Raw genomic sequence first — 23,529 nt, forward strand, 5'->3', positions numbered from 1 at the left:
TAGGACAGGCAATTTGAAAGTTCGTAAAAGTTTCGGGAAGACAAAAACATTCGGATGAACAGACAGTAAAAGACGATGAGAAATGTTATATGATAAAGAAAATTCTTATATATTATTTGATTGCTTAAATTTTTTTGCTACGTCATCCATGTTCCGTTTCACCTAGAGCTACAAGACTGGCTTTCAGCGTGATCTAAGCAAATGAACAATTGATAGTTAACAAAGTAGGTCTCTGGGCCGCTCTTTATTACGCTTTAGGTATCCCAATCGATTTAAACTCCTTTCTAAGTTTTTGAGAGAGTTACTTTATGTTTAAAAGATTAACACACACAGACAGACACATATCAAATTATGCAGTACCAGCGAGTCTTATAGAAAGAACATACTTCCATGAAATGTTCGAACAAAACAGCGGATTCAGATAACCCGTCTCTAGAAGTTCTTAATCAAATCTTAGTCACTAAAGTTCCTTTATTACAGACCATTAGTAAATTTCTAGTAATCTAAATACCTACCTAATCATGTAGAGCGTCTATACTATATAACAGCTGTATTACATTGTTTTTACCCACTCGATGTACTTTCCCATGTGCAAGGACAGATGTTTCTGTAGCAGCTGGCGTCACAGTTGCCGTCGAAAGCAAAACATACTGATCTGTCAAACGGGTGACCGATGACGAGTCCTTCTATTCATCTCTATCATTTGAATCGCGCTTTACCTCAATAGACAGCCAAAAACAGAGCGAGCCTAAGCCAAGCGAAGAAGGGCACAATGATCTTGTCAAGAAGTAAAATATTTTACATATAATGCATCACCAAGCGGCACGCAAGCGTTCAGAGGCGTCGGCGCTGTGGCTCAACTTCACCATTCTTCTCCAATATAGCCGACACAACGCTCTTCGTTTGTAATGCACGTATCATTGTTCTTGTCATTGTTGACAAAAAATATCGTCAACCTGCTTCGTGCCCAACAGCGATGACTCTGGACGATAAATAGAACGGTTTACGCACTAGCATTCGGTCTGCGCACAAGTCAAAAGACAAAGAAAGTGCCATTCGACAGGTCGATCTAAAAGCATTAAATGGTGGTTCCGCTATCTGAGCTGTAAAACAAAACAGTGACTTCATAAACGTGAGTATAAACACACGAAAGAAAATGTTTCCTAATTTGCAAAATTTATTTTTAAAAATCTGAAGGAAACAAAAAGTAGACTTCATTATTGTGCCTTCGGATAGTTATTGTGATTGGTAAAAAAAATGCTCTGTATATATGTTTTGTATTATTGGTGAGAGAAACCTGGAGACCTGCATTGTGACTGCATATGGCTACGAGCAGTGTAAAAAGTAGATGAGAGAGAGGGAGGGAGATAGGGAGAGAGGGAGGGAGATGGGAGAGGGGGGGGGGGAATTAAAGCACCACAAGAATAGAGCTTACTGCAAAAATTAAATTAGACTTCAAATAATATATGCATAATTCAAATTATCCTCATATTGGGCTCCGACTCCCAGTGAAATCGTTTATGATTTTGTTGGTTATGTTTGGGTCGATATAGTTAAATGCAATACACGCACAAGCGTATTTAGCATACACCTTTCCTTGTATCGAGTTCTGTTCTGTTCTCTACAACAGGAGCTCTATATAAAACGGACATTACGATGTTTCGCTAGTACTCGAAGTGAACGTCTGGCTGAATTCATTCGGACGCAAAGAGCCATTATGGATTGACTCGTATAGTCAGATACGCGTAGCACTTATGTTAATTTCTGCTTGTCGTCCTCTGCTACCTGCCTCAGATACAATTCTGACAGCTGTTGTAGTTTTTCCTATAAGGTTGAGTCATGACAGGTAGCAAGAACGGCTCGTTAGCTTACCGGCAGCTTAGTTCGAAGTTCCTCGAACCCCCCACTCTACTTGAGTGGCAAGTCAGTGACAGGGTGAAATCTTACTGTTAGACGGCAATTCCACTAACCAGAGCATTATAATCTATGTATATGCGAGTATTTCTCGTGTAGAACATATTCTGAGGGGTGAGATGACTTTAATTGGGAAGATCTGTATCATCTATAGACAGAACGGTATGCTATGTGGAGGCGAATGCTTCAGAGGCATAGCTTTAAATTAGAGGGGTATGGCTCTTTTGCTCCAACTTCCGCCGAGCTATGCCTATGCGAACAATGCCTCAGATCGGCATTGTTACCGAGGAGCGGCAGCGGCGTTTGTTTGAACGTATTCGTCTGTGCTATAAATCTCATTATTACATAGGTTTGATGTATGTCGGGGATAAATGTCAGATCGGATCGTTTTCAACGAGCTTGCTGGTGAACGTCGCTTCGAATAATATCTTTACAGAGCTAGATGGTTAAGAAAGTAGTATGCACTACTTAAATGAGCTTAGTATTTGTATACAAAGCTAATGATAAACGTAGAAAACCCAGAAAATAAGCATTTCCGTCTTCAAAATTTGTCAAGTACAGTACAAAGAATAGCAATGTTTAAACGGTCGGTCTACTTTTCTGCCAGTATTTATTGTGTCGTCGATTCTGTTTACATCATATAAGATATTCGCGTGTTTTTCTCACTGTTTTTCATCCTGTCGTGTTTGTCACTCGGTGCATGCTTCCTAGACACTTATCTTTGCTGTCAGATTTGCCCCCGATGTCTAGAAGATGGCTGACAAAGTTTCTACTCATACATTGAATCAAGCAACATTGTTCGAATTCTCAGCGCATATTGTATGCTGATCACGTAAAGACGCCTTCTTATCCTCTAATTTCGTTGACGTAAAACGTACGCCTGCGCTTAGCGATTGAGTTAACCCGTTAAATGCCTGTTCAACGTAGATTACGGTATCTGGTTTGATATATATATATATATATATATATATCCAATTGGGGCAGAATTTCTATAAAATAAACGTATGCAAGCTTTCCGATTAGTGGCTGACTGTACAGATGTCATATGGCAACGTTATAGGTCCTACTTCATCGCTCTAACTATCGATTAATCGTTATTTTTTCATGTCTTTTATATAAAACACCATTCGACCTAGGTTCTTTCTTATGCCCACGCCCCAGCATTGCTGTTGTACAGCTCAGTTCATGATATATTAACGGTCTTTTAAAGGCTCACCATTGTGTTACTTGTATTTTATATCGGTCACGTAATAAACCATCTCGCGACCCAAGTCTGTAAGTGCTGCACACTTTTCTGTGCGCTAATTAATTTATCCTCTATCATATCAGCCGACAAATCTCGTAGAAGTTACGAGTGACTAGACTTGTCTAGGAAGCCATTCTGGTCACCTGCGTAGATAGCCATTTGACGCTTAACTTAGACTAGTTTAGGTGGATCGTCAACCAATCACGTTGCATTTGTTACGCAAATCCCGTATTGGAGAAACAGCTGTAGAAATCCTGCAACAAATATCTTAGATTTTTCATACATTCTCGTCGTTCAGATAAAGGCAGGTTCGGGGTCTCGTGTAGAATGCCCTTGCATATTGTCCTAATCCTAGGGACGCTTGGCGAGGTTTGCTAGGTTTCAAATAGAGCGCAGGCAGAACCGCACTTCGTTTCGTAGTGGCGGACAATCTTAAACATTTACTGCAACCGGGCGTAAAATTCTTCATATTCAGCATATATCCACGCTTGTCCAGTAATGTTTTCGGAATGTCGGTGTAAACACAGATTCGGAAAATTATAAACCTTACTGAAATAGAAAAATGACAAGGACAGTGACTTCACTATCGAATTAAACATGATAAATAAATCTATCGAATCTTGTTCAGTTTTACTACTTGAGCTAAATCTTACGTTAGATGGTTAGTGGCCTCCTCCAGCGTTCTGAAATGAAAGGTTAGCGTGCAATTCCAGTCATGGATCATTTACGTCTTCTTAGTCTGCTAGGTTTCCTCGTATTTGCCTGCTAATCTCAGGGACACGTTGTGGCCTAGGTTCGAACTCGGGCGTACGCACACGAGCCGTTTCGTGCTGGAAGCCAACCAGCCATCTGATGAAATGCCTAACGGCAACACTGGACAAAAAAGCTCCACAACGGACAAATTGAAAATACTAATTTGATTAAACTGCTACTACCTTTTTCTTTCTTCATTTAGTTCTCTGGCATATCCAGTTAAATCAACAAAGTTAATTTTATTTAAAGGAACTGTAAAATAGAAAAAAAACTTGCCTGTATTTAGATACCCGCATATATTACATATATAAATAAAGGGCAGCAAAAGCTCTTAAAAGAGTTCCATACATATATGCCAGAATAGATAAGCCTTTTGTTTTGAGGTCTCCGAAATGTTATCGTAAAGTAGTAATCAAACAGGTCGCCCTGCGGAAAAGCCATTATGAAGAGAGAAGGGCTTTCTTTGGCACTCAGTCTACTCTAGCCTCTAGCCTTCAGTTGTAGCGTCACTTCAAGTGAGGGCTATGCCTGCGCAATAACGCATTACGCAAATGTGCAATCCCTTATTCATATATGTATATATGTTGTGCAACGCTGGCTCTGTCTAGATGCGTTTGAAGCAATTTCCGTGACAGTTAGGTTCTATGTCGTCCAGAAGTAAAACCCTTACAATCTACTTATTCTTTCCTTTTCTCCACTTTCGCTCCCTTAACATATATAAGCGTAGCCCAGCGTGCTATATTAACGCACGGTTAAAACAGAGCCCAGTGTACTACGCGACAGTACGAAAAACATCTTTGAGCTCACGATGGTAACATATATAGGAACCTTGCGAAGGCAAATCGTCGGCTGAAAACGACATTTACCATATTGTTGGTTCGAATTCCCGGGACAAACGGTTCGGATCTCGTTTGCGTTCGGTGAAGAGAAAGTGTGAACGGTTCAGTCCTACTGTACGGAAATACTTCGACGAAGAAAAACGAAATCTACATCTCTGCCCGACTTTTGAGGTCCCTGCACTGACCAACACCGAGTCATCTGCCATCCTTGCACTGGCACAATGCAGTGGTGCTTGGGGTGGGCGTGACGCTTTACGGGGATGAGTTCTCGAAACTCGTAGCTATCGCGGACGCGCTTTAGGACGAATCCTATTTTGCAGGTAGAATGACATTACCAGGAAAAGAGGTTGGAGACGAATTTGTATTCCGCCCTGAATATTGTTCATGCACTTGCGCAACCCCGCTTGACGATCTCTTTCGTGCTTAATGTCCCTTCAATCTTACATATATATATATATATATATATATTAGTAGGTAGTATATTATATATATATATATATATATATATATTAGTAGGGAAAATCTATATACGCAGCTCACCTTTTTTATTTCTCTTCGAAAAAGAGAAAATGACGTCATACCGACAGCAGTGCACTCTATTATTAAAATTCTTTGATACATTACATATATCTCGTTCTATTCCAAACGCAGAAGGCACGATGCCTCATATTTGTGTAATACGTACAAAACAAGGGATCAAATATATTTTACCGCTTCGATTATATCATTATCGGTGCGTGTCCAAACATGCGAACCTTTTACGGAACAGAAACCAAACTAACAGTCCAAATCAAGGTTAACAAAGCCCGACACGGGGCAACGTCTGTCATTGGTCGGCGTTGTTCTAGTACATGGCCCCCACGTCGTAGCTATATCAGACGCCTCTGAGCTGTTCTCCTTCAAGCTAACTAATACCTTTAGCCAACTTCTAGCATCCAACTAACTAATTTCTCTGTCTAATTCTTTGTATCCCGCTGTAACAACCGCAAACACTATGCTTCTACCAGTAGCATCGTAGCGACCCTAAGAAATGGCAGGTGGTACTTGACTGGCCTTTCGCGTATCTCAACCCCGTGGCCAATTTTCTCTGATGTGCTGTTCCATTGCTTGCATTTATTATTGGTACATCAGCTGGACACCGCAGCGGAAGTAGCTGTAGCGGAAGCCGCAGTAATCGGACAAAACCTACTGCGGCAACAGGGATTTTCGTTACCCTCGACATCGATTCTCTCAATTATCCTTCTTTTCTTCTATTTCCAATCAGTCCTGTTCCCAATGATCAAACCTCATCCATTGCCTCACCTCAACGGTCTGTCGATTCCATCTATTGGGATAACTCTACATGGCTAGGTCCAGGCAAACGGTTTGCCAAGAAGGACATCAACGAAGAACCCTCAGTTGTTAAATCAAAGCACACAGCGGCAGCCGAACATACACCCGCCAAAAGAAGAATAGGAAAGGTCCAATGGAACGGTCCAAAAACGTGCGCGGTATATCAGCACTGGCGGGTAGGTAGCCTGCAGGCCAAGCAAATAGGTGCTGGACCCATCTCTTGAAAAGAGTACGTAGAAAAATTGAATGTAACGGGCAGTCCGGCAGGAACACCGGACAATAATGACCATTTAACGACCGGCTCTCAATAGCCGGGTACGTCGAGTGAAGTCTAGCCGAGTTGGAGGTTGTTGAGCTTCATGTAGCTAGGTAGATATGGGAACGAAGGGCATTGGGCAACAAGCCATGTACGCTAACGGAGTTAGGCTGTTGGAAAAGGACGGTCAAGCGCTGCTTCATTAAAAAGCTTTTGATTAAGAGACCAACACGAACGGCCACTACATTGATAGCTGTTTACTCTTTGCGAGTGAAGACGTTCACTATGTATCTATGTATCGAAAGTAAACGTTAGTTAAGACACAAGTAACATAGTCAAGCAAAAACCAGCCTGAAATTAATAGAGTAGAACTGGTGCTAAAATAGAGCCGATCGAAGACAAACAGCAAAGAAAAAACGTCTTATGTGTGTACATCTGTTAGAAAAAAAGATGAAATTTTGAAAAATATATAAGAGCTAATGACAAATAAAGATTGCGAAAAATCTTTGTTTCTTTTTATAATTTTTTTTAATAAATAGAAAAAAAAATGTATACATTGCCAAATTACGCAAAACGCATTTATTCTCTATATTGTATTATATCAGATAAGTAAATTAGATGATATTATTGGTATATAAATGGGCATGGATAGCACCTAATCAAGCGCAGTTAACCTCGTTTAATATAAGTATAGTTGATTTCGTAATTTTAATATGAAAGAGGAACTGTGAGCAGCCCAATTGACGAGACAGATCCATGGTTAGTACTCGGAATTTTAATATCATATATTAGTCAAATGAGCGAAAGGAGATAGCACGTTTGAAAGCAGGCCTTCGTAAATCAGGTTCATTATGAATCGAACTTCAGCTGTATTGCCACATAACCCGCCCACTGATTTTCCTTGCATTCACTGTGGTCTTTTCACCAGAATGTGCGTTATCTCGCACGTATATCTATCTGTTTGCGCCCTGGTTAGCCAATTAGAAGCAACTACTCCACCTCGAGCCTATACGAGCGCAAAAAGCCTAGGCAAATCGGTTCGACTGCCATTGCAATCGAACTAGCGCTTACTTATGGGAGCTTATAGGAAAAAGACTAATCCTTGAAGATCGCCATTATCACGTAGTAGCAGCGTATGATCCAAAGGCGCACGCGCGTCAATAAGACGCAGACGTCACACACTGATTATTAGGTTACCATGTTAGAACTGATTATCCTTGGCAATTCTGATAAAATGATCCAGATTGTTATTTTAACGGCAATTGGATAGGACTAATAAATAAACAATTGTTACACGTAGCCCACGTAGCACTCACTATGTCACGTTACGAAGCGGTTATGAATAAGAACCGATTGCTAGAAATCATAATTATGCGTATTATAGAATATATTTATCTGCTGCCACTATAATCTCAAATATCATTTTCCCGGTCCTACTATCTCATGGATCGCGATAACGAGTACTTTTAATCATTTTCAAGTAACGCACTCATTTATGGTTTTGTTGGTGACACCTATGATAATGATTCGGTACCTGACCGGTGAGACAGTCGGCGGACATTTGTCAAGGGCTACATGCATCTACACAAGATCGGGTACAAAATTCCTCAGGTATCCTGCGGTGTTGCACGTTTCAGCACCATCGTTGAAGAGCTTCTTGGATTGGGCACATCGACTATATATAAATATATATCGTCGTCTCAAGATTTTCGCCAGACTGCTTCAAGCTTGCGGTACTCTTAAAAACAGGGAAACATCACTAAAGTATACACGAGTGTACCTCAAAACCTTCTTCGTAAATAATCTCTTCATTTACTTCCAACATTTCGGCCCTTACAACTTTCTTCAATATCGCAGACATCAGCTAAGGCTACATCTCCTCTATGAAGCCTTAAAGTTGGGTCCCAAAAATTACTCACAGCCAAGCCCCTGCTGTAATCGAAGGTGTTAATGTGTTACTCGCATAAACAAAGGTCACTCAGGTATCACACACAAACTGTTATGATGACAAACCCGTTGATTAGTTTCTACGCGCCCTCAATCTCTCGTAGTGTTTGCCCTCTGTCGTTTACGAGAGGTCTGCAAACATTCCCACAGACACGTTGATACAGTATGTACCAGGAACAGCACCTCAGCGTCGCTAGTGGCCTCGTCATGGCTGCGATTGTCACGAGCGATCGTAGTGTAACCTGTTGTTATTACGCGCGATTCCGATGAACGGCTTTAGAGGGAATGATTCCGCCGGAGCTTCGACTATCGCCGTTATAGCGCAAGAGCACACACCAGATGGAAAGTCTCTCAGGGTCGCTGACGCTCCTTCTAGCGCTATTTTAGCAAAAGGAAGGGTATCTGAGAAGGGGGACAACGATCTTTTGTGGAAACGTGCCTTTTACATCACGTACCTATGCTGTTCCCGTTCTTACTGTCTTTTTTCTCTCACTCTCGCTCGAGTTCTCCACGTCGGGGCTCCGTTTGAAAGTAAATGAATCGCTCCAGAGAAGCAAGTGAAAAGCATTATGGCCGCTCTTATAGTTCAAAATAAGATTAAGTTAGGGGTAAACAGGGAAAGAAATTGAAGCAGGGCATTGCAAAAGCAAAACAGACAGCAAAAGCCGGGCTGTGAACAACAGATTGAGGGGCACTGGCGACTTCTTATCTGTCTGCTGCAATCCTATACGACGACAATGTGAACTACGTGGTGTTTAAGTGTTTGTGCCACCTGTTGTTTCAGTTGCTAGACAGGTTGCGGAGATCGAAATTGAGAGAAAGAGAGATCAGAGGCAAATTCGAAAGGGAGGCGCAACAAGGCTGGTTCTATGAGCAAGGAAAATAAGTGCTGGAACAGACCAGATCAGGCCGTAACGTTCTCGAGCTGGTATGTATCTGTAGTGTCTTGTGTGACCAACCGCGGCGTGCTCGCAAAGACTAGAGACGAAGCAGCCGAACCAGAATTAAAGGCCGTCGGAAGCGGCTCCTATAGGTTTGCTCTGTTTGTTGGATCATTTCTCCAACAGAGTGACAAAATATTGTACTGCTATTGCCTGTTGCAGGCATAGAGTCCAGCTAGCCATGATGTGCTTGTCGTTGACGGATTAGAGGAGATATTATGGGGCAAAGTACGTTGAATATAAGTTAACTGCCGTAATCTATAGAATGGAGAAATCAATTCCAGCATATTAGAAATCCCAGGTAGCTTGCTGAATGAACTTTTGCCTACCGCTATACCGATTCTACCAATCTCAAACGGTTAATGCATGTACATAATAATATCTATTGACTTGGAACAAACTCGGACATACTGTGTATGTCTTTCACTAAGTTTGTGCTTAGCCGAGGGTTCTACGGTCAGTCTATATATACGTACAATAAAATAGCAAACCTGGTGTAGATGTTTAATAGAATTAATGCATAAGTTACGGTTTTTATCAGTATATCATAAACACAATATTAGGTAAATGTTTAGTCCGATTTGCCCGCAAGTGAGGTGGTACATAGTTCGAGTTAGAGAAAGACACCATCTGCTTAGGGAAGTTTTGTGTAGCGGCGTCAAATGCCAGCTACCAATCGCAAATCTGTGACACGGTTAAAATAGGGGTGGAGCTTTCGAGCGGCTAAAGGCTATACGGTATCGTTCAGCTGTCCTTTTTTTAATTCATAGACAACTTTGACTCTTTTGCACAGCGTCGTGTATCTAACACACTGTGCATCACTCTTTCACAAGTGAAGAAGGCATGTAAAAAGGACTGTTGTTGGGCGCCTGATTTCCGCATGATTGCGTCAAACCGATCGGGTTTTTCGATACCTAAAACGTATTCGTTAATTGATGCGAAATATAATAACTACTGACAGCTGTCATGGAATCGACGACAGGAGAAGTGATTAGAAACATACTTTCTGTAAATAAGATTTATCGATATAATTAACAGACAGAAGTATGTGGACATCATAGAACACCAACGTTAAATAACTGGACGAAGAAGAATAGAAGATGATACTAGGTTTATAATATCTAGTTTTGTGCTTCGTAATTATATTTCGTGTTTTTGTAGCCCGGATCTTCTCTGGACATTGCTTCTGGCGTGCGGCTCCTTACAAAAGAAAGTGAAGCAAAATGTAATCCAAACTGTTAAGCGTGTTCCTCGCTCACAAAAATATTTGGTATATATGCATGACTTCCACTATAACTGCCAATGTATGTCTTCTAATTAAGATCTTTCTGTCTTCATCATTCGAGCATCATTGCTTCATGAAGTTCAAACAGCTATCTATCTGCTATCGGAGCCACCGTTGCAAAATCATATTTCCACCGTGCACATGCTACTAACTCAAGTAGCAATGATATATTGAGTCCTGTTAACCCACCTGGGACCAGATGTCGCACAGTTCGCTGTGGAGACAAAGTCAAGTAAACTGTTATACTCCAATTGGCAATAGATAGGCAACAATCGTACAATACTCTCTTCGTAGATTATTATTATGGCCTCAAAAGCAGCCCTTGCGCCAGCGTAAACTCTCTTATCAGAGATTTGATTATTTCCTTATCAGATATGTACACCGAATGATGGATCCATGGCGGCTTGGGAATGACAATATCCGTTTCACTACCTAACGTCCCGCTCGGCGTCCACTTAAAGTTTAGGCTGGCGTTCGCCACTACAGCCGTGATCGGTATCGTTTGTCCTATATAACGATGGATTTCTGCAGCACCGTTTGCCTTTTCGAAAGTCATGAACAGTTTCAATTTGGTGCGCCTCATCTTTGCCCGTTAATTGGCTATACCGCACGAGTGCACCTTCCTACATACAGGACTCTAGCGATGAATACGTATTGCATTGCATGATGGCTTTGTATACACTATCCAGCGTATGCTAGCTTTTTTTTTCGGTTAGGTTGTTGCTGTTGAGTTCAATTCATTTGGAAAAAGATCAAAGAGATGTCTAAAGCTCGACGCTCCACTTTCACCTACGATTTTTTGTTAAACTGTGCTTAACTGCAAATAAAGGGCTACTGGGCAACGGCTTCTTGACAGATTGCAAAAGGTGCTCGAAAGTTGGAAAGCTTTCACTTTACATATGTTGAGGTAGCAGGGTAATAAAATGCAGTAAAAATGAAAGTTAAAAGAGTAACCTCGAGCCTCTCAAGGTGTTAAGTGATTTTTTTTCAGATTGTTAAAAAAAATGTTTGCTCTGTTCACGCACGTGGATCACTTAGATAATCTGTGTATCCGTATTTCGTTCTGTTTCGTACTCCATTATCTGGACAGTTCACTCTTTCTTCACGCCGTAGCCATTTTTTTCGGAATCAGGGAGCTGCGGACTATAATCTGCCCTGATTTTGACCTTTAATATCTACAAATGAAAAGTAGTCTCTCATGCGTGTGTGAAGCACGTACTAGCAAACTCATCAGCGCTGCGCATCCTGAATCCTGCCCATCATTCCAATTCCCCTTCGTCGCTGTAAGCGGTAGTCCTGTTATTCTTCTGCTTATTCTTTAGCCGCAGATCGTTTCCGCCTAGCATACGCCTAGACTTGCGCAGGCTCGTGCAATAAATAGCGCTATTATTGTAGCTTCAGAGTCATTATTTTATTGACTATGAATCTGGGGAGACTATGTTTGGTGTTTATAAAGAGGGAGGCGACTGAGTGTAAGAAACCAGGAGCGGGCCACCAAATAGCCACCTAAGGGACGCGGTCAGTTAAGAACGATCAGTATATCTTCGAAGGATGTATGGAACTACGGTCATTTTTATGAGCGAATCGCCTCTCTCGGGCTCTTGTGCCCACCAAGCCAGCTATATCCGGTTTGTAGCGCCAACAATATAACGACTTCTTCGATTTTCATAGCGTTACTGGATCCTGGACAACCTGACGCCTATAGGCTGCGTGCAATTGAGACACTGAAAGCTGAGAAATCTACAATAAAGGTTTCTGGACGCTACGAAGCCGCTAGATGAGAAACCCTGGTGTGCGTCCTTACTGAACAACAGATAAAACGATTTGATAGGTCCCCTGTGCTCCGGTTAGAATAATTATGAAACGCAACAACAAGCAGATAGTGTAAATGAAAACCGGTTTAGAAAAACGGACGTATGCGCTAACCAGGCCACTAACTTCTTGTGCACATAGCTGGAGTGCTGAAGGGATTTTGCACCATCCTGAATGCCTCTACGAATTGTCTCTATTTGATCACATCTGAAAGGAAATACCCAGAGAACAAAACGAAGCTGTACCGAAGCCGATCAACAAGCTTGCAACGATTTAGCTGTCGGTTAATTTTCACCCCCTGAATGAAACGAATCAAGAAGCAATATGTGTTATGCTATGGAAGAGGGATGTCACAGTTGTGGCACAATCCACTGGTCCTTAAAATGAAGTCCTATACAACTTTAAAGTGTTTCATCTTTCTTGGTCCGGGGAACGACCTGCTTCATCGCCTGTCGGTTCCTTTACAGACGACAGAATGTGGGCGTGATGAACTTTACACCGATGTTGCCACGAGGAAAGACGAATCGCCGTCATCATTTATTGGTAACGTGTATACCTACAAGCTTTTAAGGCACATGTGAAATGTATGTCAAAGAAGAAATGTAGCCTTAAGTCAGGAGCCAGCCGTCTATACAGATACCAAATAGCAGTTCTAGCTTAGGTGAAACCCACGGCACCTGGTCCGCTCGTAGGACCGTCGCAGTACCTAAAATGATAGCGAAGCAGTTTCAGTCAAGTTCAACAAATCGGTGATCGTTAATTCATGCAAATGTGTGTACATAGCGTATATATCGACCATTGCGATACGTGAGAACAAATAGCTCAAACCTTTTCCTTGTTCCAATGTCTAGTTTCGTTCAGTTTGTTGTTTTAGAAACAGCTAGAGCGCTAACTGTGAACTTCGTCTCGCGCCTATTTTGCAAAGGCATATGCTGCACCTAGAAATGCGATGAAATTTTCGCTGATTTTCTGCAGGATTTGGTTTTAAGGACCAGCGGTTATGTCACACTTTGATACAATGTTGTCCCGAATTTTATCTGTGTAAAAGTAAAAGGCTGCCAACGTTTCTCATAGAAGTAACCGGTCAACAAGTAGGCTATAACCTAGTAGTAACTGCCGCAAAATAGTTTAAAAACTTTTTTTTGCCCAGTGTATATATACAGGTACAATAGCATTTATTCACCTTTGATGATTTATATTCGACAACACGTTTGTGTAAAAATACACACCAGTAAAATATATATATTTATAAAAATGAATACACTATGTAGGCTTATTGATGTAACACAAGCTAAACACATTTGTTTACGCGACACAATTTTCACGCTAATGATGTGAAACCTTGGCATACGAAAAAGGCTTACGCTCGACTACATCAACGTTACGCTTTACGACAAGTCAAACTTCTTTTATGGGGCATAAGTATTCGGTCAATCGGCTTCATTTTGGGGGCAGGTCATTCTAATATGTCTTCCTAAACAGATCCGCCCAATTTTAAGCTATCGTTTTGGTCTGACAACCAGACAGAGCGACGCACGCAGGGTTTTAGCAGTATAGACGAAAGGAATTTACAGGCTTCGCCTTGCGTCTGATTTGCCTAATAGAGTTCGTTTGTTTAGTGTTACATTCGATGTAATAAAAACTATCGTATACACCACCAGTTATACTGTTACATTGCTTACCTAATCAATTTTTTTGGCTATTAATTTATCAGTCCGTTCTAAGGAATGACCAGATTTGGTTTAGGTTATATCTAATCTAATTCTTTAATAGACGTAGTAGAGATTCGCTCGAGAAGCACGCGAAAGTAGCTTCAAACGTATTTTAATCCGTTTTTACATTAATAGACAGATACGGCCAATAGAGTTTTCACCCATTTTAGGTTTGACGATATGTATTGTACATTTATTCAGTTCATCGAGACTGGCATCAACAAAGTTCGTCCTGCATAGATCACCATGTCAAGTGTTCACCCTTTAACCGAAATTTTTGGCCTGAAAACTACAATTTAGGCGTATAAATATGTACGCATTCAATTCTGCTCACAGAAAGCTCTATAATAGTACTAAGAACGGCCTTCATATAAAAAATTATGTTCGAAAAAAAAAAATAAACTTTAATTATAGAAAAATGTATTTTTACTCTACTCATTAAGCTCGATGAATTGGACAGCGAACAGTGAACGGGTACGTTTTTTTTTTCGATTTTTTTTTGGTGTTTATCTTAGAACATTTTAGGAAAAACTGTTTCACCAAAATGTTCGCAATGTCACCCGCTTGAACTCACCAAATTACAAATTAATAGAAAATCTCTCAAAACAATGTTCAAATTTCCTTTGGAACAGATTTCTCACTGGTTTCCACATAAAGAGCAAAAGCTAGATTTGCCATTTTTCAAGTTAAAATATCTGTTTTAAGTATAGGGACATATAGCGTTCTGATTCAGCTTGCCGCGATCTCTCTATTAAGAGGAACGAATCTCCTTTTACATAGAAGACTATGGTAAGTCCTTCCTCAGCCTCCAAGAGGACATTTTTGTTTGAAGACCTACATTTTGCAAAACGTTTCAATTTAGTTTGTCAACAGCATTTGGCTAGTGTAAAGAACAATCCACCTAAATAGAATTTTAGATAAACACTTTGCCGCCATTTTGGTTAAAAGACATTTTTTCGATGAAAACATAATCAAAACATATCCATCTCAGCCACTGTAAATTTCTCATAGATCTGTGTAACATCAATGACTTTGCGGATCACCCAAATTAGCAGGACGTTTTCTTATGTTAGCCTCTCTTCCGCCCTCCGCGCCCAGTTTATTTGCATATTTGAGAAGACTAGTACCTCATAGGTTAGGAATAATTTAGACAAAAATGATCGATTTATTGATTAATTTGTGAACAGTCACAAATTCCCTTCAGCCTAATCTAGGAACATTCAACAACCAAGTAAATGGACAGATAATTTGTACTTACTAATCACATATCTATATATATAACTATAAATTATATATACATACACTAGCCGCTTATATATTCATTTTATAACAAATAATTAGCTGATATTACGATTTAGCTACCGACCAGTGAATAAATGGTGACGACGAAGCGGTTCAAAGAGCCATAGGAGAGAAGAGCCGCAACCGAGTTGATATTTTCTAAATCTTTCAATTTAAATAAATTGAATTTCAATGAAAATTAAGAGTGGGGTCCTTGCCCCGCACCTTTGGCGCGGATTCCGCATAGCTGTTGGACATCCGGGTCATGCCGGCCACTCATGTCGTTCACGATGGCAAACGGCTCGATGATAAGTACTTTTCTTCGATGATGAGAATTATGTGCGAGGAGTACTAGTTTATGCCGCTTTTGTTTTCTATCTGCGTGTCATTCGAATATTTATAAACGATGGGCAGAGTCACGCCATATCGTGTGTTGGACTCTGCCAAGCCACGCAGTCAAGCTAACCGGCCACGTAGATTTGGTCCTTGCTCAATATTACTAGGCGCATGCAAATTGACGCGGTCTTGTACCTGCAAATCCGTTAATAAAGCGAATCATTATATTTTTTTTATACGTTTATCTTTTTATGGCCAGAACGCATATTTAAAGTGCTTTCCTCGTCTCATTACTCCCTTAACGCTTTTGCTTAATGTTATGCAGTGCCCATAATGGTGTCGTGGGTAATGTTTGCCTGGCAAAACACGAGGCATATGTGGTCGTCTGGATTTGAACCCGAACTACGCCCGAAACACACTTCGTTTCGTAATGGGAGACAGCCGTTTAACGGCACGATCAGATGTAACACTCGAAGCATATGGACGTCGTACAATTGCTCTGCGACGGCAATGGTAATCACTGGATAAAAAAAAACTACGTGGAGGCCCACTAGCTCTAGATGCAGAGCTGTTACATAATCCTGTTATTTGAATCTGTATGGCCCAACCGTAGGTCAGCGTTCACAGTGAAACGAAAATGAGATAGAAAATGAGAAAGACTAGTACTGCGTAAGTGTTGAACATTGAACTACAATGGAGACTCACATCGAAGACAATTCGGAGAAGAATAATTAAATGAGACAAAGAAGAGTGTGGATAATGGCACATCCATCGGAGATAACGTTCAAATAAGATAAAAAGTTTAATGAATTATGTAAAGACATTTAGGCAGTGGCATTATATTGGCTAAGAATCTGCCCATCGAGTCATGGCTCGAAAGCCAAGTGGGTATGCGGAATCGTTCCGAAAAACGTTTCAAAAACACTTAGGTGGTTTGCACGCATGGGCGCTCCATGATTTACAGATACTTACAGATCACTACTATATTCAAAAATGTACTAGCCTTTTTTGCCAGTCCTATTCCGCGTCAATATTTATCTCCGTATTACCTTTAAAGGGTATCAGGTCGATGTTTAATTGGCGCTCAGGCTAAATTATTCTTCTAAAATAAATCTTCTTGTTATAGAGTCGCTGTTGCTCGTCGATATTTCACTGAGGCAAATCAAAATACTGCCATCGTTTCGTTTATTTTTCATACGACCAGACGACATCGTCAAGTGCCCTAGAACGTGATCCCTTCGCGTGATATTGGTCTGCACCGAAATTAGCAAAACGATAGCGGAGAAGTTAAAGAATAGGGTAGCTTTCAGTTAGTGCAGACGCTTCCCCTTATTGGCTCGTGACGGCGTTGAACAAAGTCGAATAGGCCTGAACTCGGATGAGGCCGGCGACGGAATCTATGGCTCTTTTAAAAAACACTTCGATTCGCTTACCTATATATTGGAAATGCCCTCGAGGCTTTCTTAAAACAATACGACGCCTGCGCGTAAGCATTTCGCACGTATCGAACCTGTGTCGTTTGAGTGCATACACCAGCACCTGGTAAAGCGCCTTCCGTAACACTCTTTTGTGTTATATAGATACAAAATAATTTTTTTTGAAGCAGACGCCGCTACTGCCAATTGCACGTGCTGTGCTTTTATGAACCTTAGCACGCATCATAAACGTTTGGCCTCACGGAATATAACTGATATGATTGGGGAGCACCGGAGTTCATAATAGAAGTTAATATTGCTTATTATACGCTTTTTCAGCATGAAAATAAGTGATACACTTTGGCCTTCTTCATGGCTAGGTAATTGTATTAGATTTGAGTAAGGAATTACCACTTGACACTGAGCGTCTCAAGACTTTCATTATGGCCATACACTATATTAGGTTGCTTGCAATACCTGATATGTCGTTTTTCACTGACGTTACAGATTTTAGAAGTTAAACAACCGAGGTGCTTGTGATACCACTCGTTTTCAATAAATAGGCTTTTAATCGAAGCTCTGTCAATATTATATATTTGTTACCCCTCAAAGCGTACACCCTATGCACATAATGCAAGTTGGGTATGACGATTCCATAAGCAATACTCCTGTCTAGAGCTGTTTAGCGTTGTGATACTTTGGCTTCGCAAAAAAGACATTTTTCCAAACGAAGCGGATTGAAAGCACGCTTGTAGCGCCGTCTAGTGTCAGCAGTTGCTCAACGACCTGATATCCGAATGCTTGAGCTAAAGCTTCAAAGAATGAATGGATGAATCAAAACAGGGTATATTTTCTATGTTCCCCTGGCTTTTTTCAATTGTTCGAGCAAATAGCACAGCTTCCTTCACAAATCAACAATGCAGACCCTTCGTAAACACCGTTGCCAAGATCCAAGTCCTTCGGTATCATTTTGCGTTTGATGCGTCGGCTTTATAAACGTCCATAATCACTGGGGCATGACATGCGACTACTGGTCGTAATGGAACAATAAGATAAACTATGTACCGTATGGAGATCTTCGCTATCGCTCTAATTGCAACCGTTTCTCCACCCCCAGAACTTCTGAAATCTACCTGTTTTTGTGCTTGTGGTGGGCGCACATTTGGTCAAGCGTAAATGGTCGGTACAGCCGGACGAACGCTGATCGGCTCTCTTGGAAGCAAACTAGGTTTACACATATCGCTTTTCTATTGAGAAGAATAGCGAGGGCTTAAGTTCAACATAAATTGATTTATCGAAATGTAATCCTCAGTTTACTGTATATATTCCGGTGTTCTGCAATTGTCAATTATTAATAGAGTACTTGGTGAAGATGTTATGGTGAAGTCAGAAAAGTTTATTCGTAAGAAGCTCGCTCAGACAACGATGCGTTTGCAGTATATACTTGAATTAAATAATAAAGAAGCGTCCAGATATTCTGTGCTGATCTTTCCGAACTGCACGGAGGTACCAACATTTTTGCGGCAGATGTCTCCGATGGTGTCAAGCAGAAAATACTTTATTACTATAGAGTTATTTTAGATATGTACTACTATTATTGTTTAACCAGTTGCGTATATAAAACAAAACCGTTTTCAAGTTCAGTTTGGTATGGAAACAGGAGGTGCCTACAGTGCTTTTTTAGAAACTCAACTTACGGATGAAGCGTTTGGCAGCTATAGAGCTTCGTTTAGAACACAGTACAATTTGCTATTTATTAATGTAAGCTTCCGTTAGTCGCTCTCAACATTATCAAGAAGGCGTTTCACTGAAGCTGGCTACCCAAAAGTACCGAAAAAAAGAATCTGCCTTTGAACCTACGGCAACAATCTAGGTAATGTGTCTGGTACTGCCCTTAAACCTGGCCTCAGGCAGTTTGCTCCAAGCACAAAGGCTGCGCCAAAGTTTCTACCGACAATACGTTATCCCCCTTGTCTTCAAACAGATGCAGACCAAGTAGATCTATCCGACGTAGTAGCTATTTTCTACCCACATTTCTATTTTTTATCCGAACTAAACCATCAAAATGGAATACGCAAGTATTAAATAAGATCTCTCCTCATTCAGACTTATTAGATACCAAATAACGAGTCTCATACCATAAACTAACTCTACTACACGCGGGATCAAAGTAGCACTGCATTTTTACTAAGAACCAAGTAAACCTGGGTCCCATTTTCATATATACACGCATACTAATCCGCACGCCTGTCAATATTAATCATTTCTAAGATGCAATCTATCGCTGGCTCATGTGCTATGCCATTGTATGTATGTATGTGTTTGTGTATAGGGAGTAAACTGATATTGACACCTGTTTAAGGCTGCATAAGTCATGGCATCGATTTGACAGGACGCGTACGCTTACTCTAATGCTCCACAGTTCCGTTTCTCATATGACCTACTCTGCTCGTCATATGATAGGACTTCTTTGTCTTTATCTCTCCCTTTCCGGTTCTAGAATTTTTTGAATGGTTTTGAGGCATTTTAGTGGCTTTTGACCGTGGTCCTGACCTGAGGGCAAAGTAGTCCCTCTTCCAAATAACAGCTCAAACCTTCTGGTACCTATGGACGAAGTGACTGTTACCGATGAGGTGGGGAGGTGGCCCCTACAAATAGGTCCAGCAACATGTGCAGACACAAAATATGGAACAGGACTGAAGAAGGAAATGCATTTCTTGTTGTTACGTTTCCGGTAAATGTCGCTAACTTCCGTTCCAGTCACAGATAGACTTGATGGGTGGTAGGTGACGATACGAGATCAAAAAGACAACTTCATTTAGCCATGACAATCCGTGCGACTGCCTTCGCTGCTATGCATTAAACCACAACGACATGAAGCTCGCAGTCTTCTCGGCGATATCAATCGCATCTCTCATGGTGTCTAATGCCTTGTCACTCCTAGAGCTGTCATGGCAAGAGGCTCTACAGGAAAGCACCGATCAACCGATCTTCCGCTATGTGCTGAATCTGATAACGAGAAAACGTTGGCTTAGCAACGGAAATTCATTCGTTGTAGCTTTAGGCAATCCGGTATAAATGCTTATGCGATATATTTATTATCAGATATATAGGAGTGCATAGGTGGGCTTATATATGTATATATATGGATGCGAAGAGCTTGTAAGGCACAAGAGATCGCAACAATGATAAAAAGTGCTTCGGCCAGTTAACATTGTATTCTGCACATATTTAAAAACGTGGTCATGTCGGACATGTATATATATACATAAAAATGGCGGATATGTAATGAACCTAATAAATCATATATTTTTTTTGCATTTTTAACTACGCACATAAAGAGAGCAAACATCAATTAGCTACAGGGTATGTATGTACCCGCGCACCGTAAGATCACATGTATCAAAGCAGAATTGTGAGTCTTATAGTAGCTGAGACGAACGAACATTTAAAAAGAAAAGCCCATGACAACTGGGCAATTATTTGTTTTACTATTAGTCTTTTAGCGTATCTTTATTTCTATAAAAAATAAACCTGGCTTTCGATTTGTACAGCGAAATTGGACACAAGACATCGGAGTCGGGGGTAGCACAGGATGATATGCTAAGGAAACCTGTGATTCTATTTACATCACTCAACCACTGCTTGCAGGAGCGGAACAGATTTCGAAGACAACCCTATTTAGCTATACGTTGTCATTGTTGATTAGCGCCTGCGCGTATCATATCCACATTAAAGACGAATCCAAACACAGCCAATCGAAGGGTATAGACGAAATCCAAAAGATGTCCTTTTGCCTCAGCAATGTATAATAACTCAAATTCGAAAAAAATATACATTTTTTGTCTGCTAGCTTTTCTCGTTTTTCTATGACTGTTGTACACAGGTATTTTTCGACACTTAACGCCACGAATAACTCACGATTCTACGGTGCACTCATTCTATGGAACAAACAGTACGAAAACACAGAAGACTACCCCACCTGGGGCACGCTGCTACAGCAGTCACACTGCGTTAACAACAACGCTTTTCGAGTGTGATACGCCGTCATTCGAATAATGTCCCACGTGCCGACTGTTCTTCAAGTGCGCACACGCAGTTAAACCTACATCATCTAGTGTTGTTCTGTCTATTCTGTATTGATACATGTGTGAATGTATTATGCATCTGTCTCGGGTGAACAGCTAGTCTTGTCGTTGTTCTCGGGCTCCCGCTTGTTGTTTTAACTGTTGCTCTTGTTGACGTCGTTTTGGTCGTTGTCAAGGTAGTGGGAGAAGGGGATGAAGAAGAGAGAAGCCGACGCGGCACACGGCTAAAACTGGAAGCGAGAAACGCGTCCCGGCGCTACCGCCTCTTACTGTTGTTAGCACGACTACTTCTGCTGGTTTCGTCGTCAGCGGAATAGTCAATCAGCAACTGTGAAGCGGTAAACACTTAATCCCGCCATGCCAAGAGCACCAGGCCCCACTTTTGGGGGCGTTTTCGACTGCTCGGCAGCGGCAGAACGACGTTAAGTGGCTTGCAGCTTCAGTCTCCTTTGGTCGAACTGGCACGCCGCACGCCGCCATGGCCATATCCGCTTGTGGCTGGTAGCAGCTGAAGGATTTCCTGCTACGCACCTGCTCATGTTGCTGATCCACGTGCGGCTGCGAACGCGTAAATCCAGGAGAGGGGGTGGTGGATGTGAGTGTAGGAGAGGATTTGGTTGAATGATGTCTCCGTCAAAGTTGGCGCCGTACCAACATTTTACATGTCCAAGAGAAAATTGCATGAGTATCAAAGCTGTGGAAGAAATATGTCGTGGTGGACTTGGGGCGCTCGTAGAGTTATTGTTGTTGTTGTATGTTGCTGATTCTATGATGATGCTAACATTCTGTCTCTATTGCAATTTCATAAGAACCGTACGTCGCTGAGGAGATCGACGGTGGCATACTGCGGAGCCAGCACAGTAAAATGGAAGGTAGTACACAGGGCGCCTGTCATGCCGTGTAGGCTTTTTACCGTGTAGTTTTGCTAGTGTTAACAATATTCATGATACAAAGAAGCATAGTAATTTTGGATTGATGCGTAAGTAATGCCTGTTTTTGTTTATTGCTAGCCTTTGGCAACTTCACTTTGCGAGACTGACGAGAACCGTAGCTTCAACTACCATTGTACGAGCTATCGTTGTTATATAAGCCTACTTCATTCATCGGATGAACGCTCATCGTATGCGCAACAAATGCCTTAAATTACTTCTGCGGGAACGCTTCTCCTCATACGCTAACGGATAATTAACTAGAATTAACTGCCATCGTATCCCACTAGGACACCACCGTCGTTAGTCTGTCCTCATCATCCTACCACTAATTACAGAACAAATCTACACTCATCGCTATCAAAATGATAGTACTCGTGAGATTGTCTACTATCCGCAATATACTGTACGATGCACGTAAATGCGTTTGTGATAGTGTTTCATGCAAAAATAATCTTCTTTGCAACAGCTACCGCTGTTGGTGTGGCTAAAAGGACGAAAGAAATGTATTCGTTAACTAAGAATCCCGCGCGTCGTCTTATGCTAATTCTGCGCTGCTGGAACCGTGAGCTTAAACCAGCTGTCTGGGTTTCCGTCGCTGTTTATACTTTCCGAGGATATTTGGTTGTTAACGTGGTTCCTGCGCCCAAGCCCGTCGTACTTGCAAGCTCGATAATCGCTCGAGATAAGCTGGTTAAAAATGAAGTTGAAGCCCACGCCTTTTAAAATTCCACCGCCCCCAACTCTGCCATCATTATGTTGACCGTGAACAACAGACTTCGCGAAGCCATTTAGTTACTTACCCAACTAACTTTGTGATGCTGCTAACGGAGCAGTATGACTAGATAAGCTGCTACTGTGGAAAAGGCGATTCAGTACCGCGAGGTCCCCTTTGTAAGGAGAACGCGTACAAAATACAGGACAAGCTGTCCTAGTAGGGCAAAAAAAGCAATGCCGAAACCTCAAAGAAGTTCGCGTCTTCACAGCTTTTAGCAAAGGAGCTTCGTTCTCTCCATTCTATTTGGAAATGACTGACGCAGCGTCAAAACCGAGGGTGGAAGTGGCTACGCGAGGCAATAGCGAGAGTCCCAAAAGCGTACGGGGTTTTGGCCATTGCCCAATGCGTAATAACTTCGCTGATCCAATCACTCCTCTTGAAGTCGACCACTGAGCCCAACTCGTTCGAACTTTTTTTGAATCGAAAGGATAAAATCCTTGCATCGGCCGAACCTAGTTTTTCAACAAAAAATGCATCTTTCTCGCAGGGGAAACCGCACGAAAACTGTTATACGTTCTATACCAACGAGCTTTCACGAGCCTGTCGATTCATTGAGAGAAAGTTGACCGTTCTATTAACAGTGGCTAGAAGTCGCACTTCTCCCTTTTCTCGACTTGTGGACTCGCGACTTCAGCCGCAAGTCTTTATTCTGTGGGTCAGAAAGG

At 41.4% G+C, this 23,529-nt stretch overlaps 2 long non-coding RNA genes across 4 annotated transcripts; one reads left to right on the forward strand and one right to left on the reverse strand.

Annotated features, from left to right (window-relative positions):
• Positions 1–13,449: 13,449 nt before the first annotated feature.
• On the reverse strand, positions 13,450–21,630 carry LOC147758354 (uncharacterized). 3 transcript variants are annotated; one of them, XR_015330381.1, is made up of 4 exons: positions 20,991–21,629; positions 19,423–20,078; positions 15,404–15,849; positions 13,450–14,326 (listed from the first exon to the last, which is right to left on the reverse strand). It is a non-coding gene; the product is annotated as an uncharacterized LOC147758354 (long non-coding RNA). The 3 variants fall into 3 exon arrangements; XR_015330380.1 differs by having other exon boundaries at positions 13,450–15,849; positions 19,477–20,078; positions 20,991–21,630; XR_015330378.1 differs by having other exon boundaries at positions 13,450–15,849; positions 20,991–21,630.
• A 181-nt stretch (positions 21,631–21,811) lies between these two features.
• LOC147758355 (uncharacterized) lies at positions 21,812–22,431 on the forward strand. The gene is made up of 2 exons (XR_015330391.1): positions 21,812–22,029; positions 22,168–22,431. It is a non-coding gene; the product is annotated as an uncharacterized LOC147758355 (long non-coding RNA).
• Positions 22,432–23,529: the final 1,098 nt, after the last annotated feature.

This window comes from Varroa destructor, unplaced genomic scaffold (genome assembly GCF_002443255.2).
Source record: "Varroa destructor unplaced genomic scaffold, Vdes_3.0 BEIS01000001.1, whole genome shotgun sequence".
NCBI lineage: Eukaryota > Metazoa > Arthropoda > Arachnida > Mesostigmata > Varroidae > Varroa > Varroa destructor.